The 6,222-nt window shown below is 39.0% G+C and overlaps 1 protein-coding gene across 3 annotated transcripts in view; it reads right to left on the minus strand.

Annotated features, from left to right (window-relative positions):
- trps1 (trichorhinophalangeal syndrome I) overlaps nt 1–1,532 on the minus strand; it is a 154,864-nt gene extending 153,332 nt beyond the window's left edge. The window contains exon 1 of one of the 3 annotated variants that reach the window (XM_032535053.1): nt 1,107–1,532. The gene's annotated coding sequence lies outside the window, so the exon portion shown is untranslated. Of the gene's footprint in view, nt 1–592; nt 848–1,106 lie in introns of those variants that run through there. The other 2 variants (XM_032535050.1, XM_032535051.1) reach the window with 2 other exon arrangements.
- Nucleotides 1,533–6,222: the final 4,690 nt, after the last annotated feature.

Raw genomic sequence — 6,222 nt, forward strand, 5'->3', positions numbered from 1 at the left:
GATTTTTCAAAGTTGAGTGGAAATGCAACTCGGGCTTCCCGGCATCACTCATGAAAAGTTCAACAACAACAACAACAACAAACAAATAATGAGCGTTATTTCTACTTAAGTTGATAGGAGAGATTGCTCGGGGATCTTTTACGACAATTCACATTCACCATGCGCTCTCGAGCTTCCTAACAATGAAAGAGGTGCAACAAAACAGCGCCATATCGGCTGTAAACCACTTGACAAACACAATCTCTTTGATCTAGTGTCACTTCGATTCCACTTTTAGCCCAATAAACTACAAGCATCTAAATGCGTTCATCTTTTAACATAAAGCTCTTTCCTCATTTTCTCTACGACGTGCGTCATCCGGAGAACCAACAAATCTGAACTTGAGTATCAAGTTTGCAGTCAGAATAGTAATGAAAAAGTTATCAATGAAAACACCCAAGAAGTAACCCACAGTAGTTACACGACAGCTACATCGTAGGGACAAAATCACTCCAAGTCACCGGCGTCTAGCAACTCAAGTCAGGATGCCACTTATCGTAAATAATGCCAGAAAACGAGACAAAAAACTTAGACACAAAAAAAAAACACAAACCTACTTGAGGCGACTAAGTCACTCCACGTCCCCTTGCTGTTGGCTTCAAACTCAGTCTTAAATCAAAGCAGTAGCACGTCCCCAGTAGCCCCCAATTTGTATTTGTGTAGCGTTTGGGTGTCCTAGCCTAAATGTAAATTGCCATGTGAATTCAAAGCAGGGCTGCTCTTTTCCTCTCTCTCATTCAGCAGATCCCTCTTTCCTTACCGACGCTGCTCAGGCCGTTGGTTACATAAGACGCAAACCGACTGCTGCCCGTCGTAAAACTACTAACGGCTAACAGAGCAATATTTGGTCTCCTAAAAGCACCATTGATAGTCCCGGCTTCCTTTTAGGACGAACAAATTTCATCTTCCCACTTGTCCGAGAGCATGCAAATCGCCAACTCCAACTCCAACCGTGCATCGTCGATAACATTTTCCCCCCGTTTTCGATGCCACTGCACCAACTAGTAGAAAGGGCTGTATGCATGGTGTGCATTTGTGTTGATAGTGTTTCTTTTGGTGCTGCTTACCTGTTGATCAAAATAAGCATTAGCCTCTTTTCTCTGTGTGTGTCTCTTTCAGCAGCCTGTTAAGATGGTGGCTGGCTGGCTGGTTGGTTGGCTGGTTCGTCTCTTTGTGGGGTTTTTGTTTGTTGATGATGTCGGATGGGGTGACAGTGTCTTGGCTGTCTCTTTTTTCTTTGGTCTGAGAGGGAAAGAGAGATCGTTAAGGCTTCACGGCAACACATTAAACTAGGCTCATACCGTCTGATTAGTGAGATTGGCTCTGGTATTGCAATATTCCGATGTTATAGTATGTTTTTTTAGCCGCTCAGAGCCCGGATTTGCTGGTCACAGCAAACCAAAAGCAGGGCAGCTCGTTATCTGTTATTTTTTTGTTCAGACTAGTGTTATCGCTTTGCTGTGACAGGACCTCTCCGCCTGTCTCTCTGTACGCTGTGGGCATTACGTCAGAGGAGGAAGACACAGCAGCTCTATTAATATCAAGAAGCCACCCGAAGACTGACTCTTAAAGTGACACACACTATTATCTTACTTATTTACACAGTTGATTCGAAACCAAATCAACTTCTCCACTAAAATCAAGAACATTGACTCTTAAAGTGACACACACTCTAATATCACTTATTTACACAGTTAATACTGATCCAAATCAACTACCAGTGGTTCCCAAAGTGGGGTACAGGGATCCCCAAGGGTTCTTTAGAGGGTTCCAGGGGGTTCACAGCTAAAAGGGAATTATCTTTATTATTTTAACTATAACTCCATCCATAGGCAGCCATGAGTGAATGTCCCCTCTTATCCTCTCTCTGGTGTCAGAGTTTTTTCAACTGATTGCTGCTCTCCCTGTGGTACCGCGGATCTTCTTGTTTTGTTGCATTGTTGAGAAGTAAGACACATTAACTTTAGTTGGGTTTTGAACTACAGCATTTATTCAGCGACAAACTGAAACTTACACTGTACATTGCTGCAAACTGCAAATTGATTCACTGTTCCAATAACCGAGCAATAATCCGAGCAGTCTGCTCTGAGCTCTTCCACCGTCACTCTCTCTATCTCACGTACACACAGCTAGTCCTGAAGGAGCTTCCTCAGTCTCATAACACAAAAACAGCCTGCCAGAACTTCCTGTATGGGGTTCGATGGGCCAAACCATCCAAAAAAATGCTTTCACGCTAGAAATGAACCAAACCTTTGTTGAGTTTGATCTGCACCGAGTCTAGCCCTTTTGGTCGGACCAAATTTTGCCTGTTTGGTCCGGACCGTGGTACGTGGTACTCGATACTGAAAAGTCTGAAAATCCAGACCAAACGAGGTAGTTGTCAAAGAGCCCTTATTTACACAAATAATGCTAAACCAAATCAACTACTAAACTAAAATAAAGACCAGACTCTTTAAGCGACACACAATGTAATCCCACTTATTTACACTGCTAAACCAAATGAACTACTGCACTACAATTAAGACCAGTGACTCTTAACTGACACACACTGTCACTTAATTGTAAACCAAATCAATTACTCCTCTTAAAATCAAGAACACTTACTCTTAAAGTGACACCCACTTAAATGTATTAGTTAATACTAAATCAAATCAACTACACTAAAATCAGGCCCTGAGATCTGAAAACTAAGGAGGTGGTTTGAGCCGCATTCTTCTTCTCTTACAGCAGTGAAAATGTGTCCTGAGCCACGTTTACAACCGCGTTCTCAACTGTGAGCGGAACTACGTACTCATTCAAAAAATTTCTCATGTCACAGAAACCACTGCGAGTGAATCATGTTTTTTTAATTTTATTAACATACTGTCGGGGATGTGTCACTGTTTTTGTTCTGGTGCTGCGTGCTTTTATATCCCTGGCTGTCTGGAGCTCTGTTCCACAGGAAAACACGAAGCTTTGGTACGTGAAGCATGACTTAAGAGATGGTCCAATACCATTTTTTGCTTCCTGATACCGATTTTGATACCTGAACTTGCGTATTGGTCGATACCAAGTTACTGATCCGTTACCAGTGTTTCATATATTTTACTATGTTTTAACAACTGTATACTACCATCCCTGTATGGATAAGATATGATTTCTATCTTTGTTGTCAGTCTGGCTCAGGTTAAAATTTTTGTGAAACATGAACTTACACAAACAATAAATGCCAGTTTGACAGTCAGTTATAACAGAAAAAGAACATAAATTAACTACCTTAACGTAGATTTTCATTCTTTTTCTTTATTATGTGGTATCGGATCGGTGCATAAACTCCAGTACTTCCCAATACCAATACCAGCGTTTTAGACAGTATCAGAGGCAATACCGATACTGCTCTTGGTATTGGAACATCTCTACATGAAATACAAACAATATAGGGACCCTCATTAAAACAATGCTCTACAGCACTACTAGTGGTAAAAAAAACTCCACAAGGCAGCTCTAAGTCTTCAATAAAAGGTGGAAGTGGCTAACATCCTTTACTTGACAGAAATTCTGAAGAATGACCCATTCACTTTGATGAATTACGTCTAATTACAATTCTGATTCATACCAATCATATCCTTGCTGCACACCGAGTTTAAGGAGAATGGGATAAATTAGACAGACAGTGATGCTTTGTATAAACTTATATTACTTCATTGAACAAACAGACAAGGTGTTTGATGACTAAAGAAAACCTTTGATTTTAAAAGATGTGTTTAGTCTCTCCTTTACATTGTGAGATCAGATGGTGCGTACATATTATTAACTCTTACCTGGTATCACTACCTATTTGACCAGAGAGCAAATGAAACGTGGGCCAGCATGATCAAAATCATAGGTTGGTAAATGGATTTATAAAACTGATAAATGGGCAGCAAGTGCATCTACTGGGAAACTCTGCATATTTAGTAAAGCAATCTTACACAACTCTATTAATATCAGCTTGTATTGTCTTTTTTATTTTATTGTCTATTTGATTTATTCTTGTTAAGGTCTAAACAAAATGACAAGTATGAGTGACATAAATAATGAATATGCCCTTGTTAGCTGGGATGAAAACCAGGCTGATGTCTCTCACTCTTCCCTTCACAGTGCTTCTCCCATTGCCCCACGGGAAAGAGGGAACTGAGAACTTCTTAGCTTATTTTTCAAACAATGCCCTTCGAAAGCCAAAGGTAAGAAGTTTTTGCTAACAAAGGCAATTCTGCAGCCTCCACACATACATACAGCTGGATCTACCACCTTCTGAGTGGTGCAGGTTTTGAATGGACCACCAGAGAAAAAGTCTCATTGAAGAAATACACCTGCCACCTGCCGAAGGTTTTGTGCATAAAACCTCCCATTGAGTTCCTTTAGAAATTTCCCATTTTCTTGCCATCCTTCATTATTTTTCTTCATTTCTTCAAGAAAGAGATTGTTTACTCCTGTCCCATAGTTTCTGCTTCTTATTTGCAGATAATATAGTCCTGTTGGTAAAGAAAAATGTGTTTTCTTCACCCAACAACAGGGGGTACATAAGATAATATAGTGTTGCAATCTTGCTTGTGATGACACCCATGTAACTTCTGTGTTGTCACTGTCACTACTGGGTTTGAATTGTTGGAGTTATATTGTCACAGTCCTCTTTTTTTCCACCTCCTTAATGTTGTATCTGAAACATATAGATTCTTCATCTTTTTTCAAGTTGTTTTTGTTCCATGGCTCCATCACTTCTCTCTCCTTGCTCTGCTGTTCTTGTCCATGGCTCTCATAGTCATAAAGGAGGACTGTTAAAGGAGCAAACTTTAAAGCAGCATCCATACAATTTTAGCCTTTTGTGTGGTCCTAAAGTGCCGATTTTTTCAAATACTCAAAACAAAGATGTATGTAGTATGTATGTATAGTGATGTAATGAATCCTTACTAGTTTTGGGGTGTCAAGTGAGGATTGACATGTTTAAGCTTGATATTCGACCACAGGAACAAAGAAGTCTGAGAAAGAAAAGTGATACAAATTCTTTATTGCTGTAGTACAATGATTTAAGTATCAAATATAAGCGAAATGGTGTTCAGAATTCACAGCAGCAATGGAAAAAAAAACACTGCATATATTTTGCTATTAACAAGGTCAAGTGGAAAAAAAGATATTTGGCTTCGCTGTCTGAAAAACAAATAGTGAACGTCCTTTGCAGCCTTAGATCAATGCAGTTTTCATCTTTATTGCCAAGCTTTGGATGTAGCTGACCTCAATCAGGGAATACAAAGAGGACGATGAATGAGTGTGTATACACACAACAGCAAACCATAGCCCAGTAATCAGCAATATGCGTAATCCCTGTGAGAACAAGAGCTTTTGAGTCAGCATATTTAGAGAATTGCATTTTGTTATTTTGTAAGCATTAAATACTTTTTGTCTCTCAAGTTTGTACACAAACTTCCAAACTGAGTAAAGGCTTGAAAAACTGTTTATACAAAAACATCGGGTGTACAAAATACAAGAAGTATGTGAAAGTTAATTGATTTGTAGAAGTAGTAGATGGTTCAACAGAGAATGAAAAAACAAACAATATTCAACACGAATAATCTTGTGTAGACTATTTAACTACCTGCTGTTGTTGTCTTAATAACTGATCAAATCTGCTGGAAGTCTGCACTGCCCAGTCGGTTTCATAAAAATAAAACAGACAGTAAAATATAAATCAAAAGACGTGCTGTTTTTTGTGTAAAATTATGGTCATGTGCAAAAAAGAAAGTAAAACTTAAACAGAACTACAGTGACACTGTGACAGACTTCAAGTTTGTTCCCCATTGTTTAATGGCCTAGTTTGACTGTCCTTGAAATGTAATGCGTAATGCTCCTTTATATCTTTTATTTGATACTCCATAATTTAAATGGTGAGAAGGACAGAGACACAAAACTAGACTGGCTAACAGACAGACTGATTCTGTTTATAACAGGTTTTTAATGAACAGGTATGGCCTTGTTTTTCTCTTTCCCTATTAGTTTGTCTGGGGACAGCTTGCTGATTTTTTCCAGTTGGTCAGGGTGGCTTTCAAAACATCTTTAATTTAAATTTTTTAAAAATGTTAACCTACTTTTTCCACGTTAGATTCATTGTTTGTTGTCAAACATATGACCAGTTCATACTTCTGTTTGCCAAGGTAAATTCGTTATTGT

This window comes from Etheostoma spectabile, chromosome 14, assembly GCF_008692095.1.
Source record: "Etheostoma spectabile isolate EspeVRDwgs_2016 chromosome 14, UIUC_Espe_1.0, whole genome shotgun sequence".
Classification (NCBI taxonomy): Eukaryota; Metazoa; Chordata; class Actinopteri; order Perciformes; family Percidae; genus Etheostoma; species Etheostoma spectabile.